Consider the following 869-nt stretch of genomic DNA (forward strand, 5'->3'; position numbering starts at 1 on the left):
TCAGAAATGCATGTATTACTTCTGACCTCTGAGGTAGATTTTTTCATTTTGTTTAAGCCTGGAAGCCAAAGATTTCAGTAAAGTGATTTGAATTGTGATTAATTTGTCTAAGAAAGATAATACCAAAGGATTTACCTCTACCTCTATGTGGTAATAGTGAGAGTCTGATGCTGACCAAGTTTAAACCTTATTTACACAAAAATAATCACGTTTTAATGCATTTATCTCTTATCTTAACATTTTAAACCACAATTATACATTGATTAAAATGGCCAAGTTTTCTTTTTAGTCACTTTTCAACCAAATTTGGTTCTCTTTACTTTACTTTAGACCCTGAACATCACCAGCATCCTTTTACACTGACATTTATTTTGCTTTCATTAGCTGATTATTTCCAACCTGCAGGATATTTAGATTGTTGACATTTGTTTTTGGCAAAGGTATTCCACTAAAAAGTCTGAAAGTTTGCAGAGTTACTGTACTCCTAAACAATGGCTCCCCTAATCATCAGAGATCTGTTAACCAGTGTTTTTAGGGCCAGAACCTAACCATGGGAGGAATTGTCTGGAATCTATGATCCTTACATATGGAATCAACCTCATGAAAAAAAAAGTAACTTGGGAGCCATTTTACATTTAATATCAAATAGAAAAATAAATGTTTGCATTTATTGTTTCAGTGGGTTTAGATGAGTATATTCTGGATGTATTTGCAGCCCCAACAACTAATTTAACACATTTCTTGTCTTTTGATCTAAGCGTTATTTTAATCAAACTTCTATTTATGTCATACTTTAAATATATTTGTGGATGATTAGACAGTAAAGAAACCCAAATTTGACATGAGCAGAGGATTTACATGAAATTATG

This window comes from Cyprinodon variegatus, unplaced genomic scaffold, assembly GCF_000732505.1.
Source record: "Cyprinodon variegatus isolate N-32 unplaced genomic scaffold, C_variegatus-1.0 Scaffold829, whole genome shotgun sequence".
Classification (NCBI taxonomy): domain Eukaryota; kingdom Metazoa; phylum Chordata; class Actinopteri; order Cyprinodontiformes; family Cyprinodontidae; genus Cyprinodon; species Cyprinodon variegatus.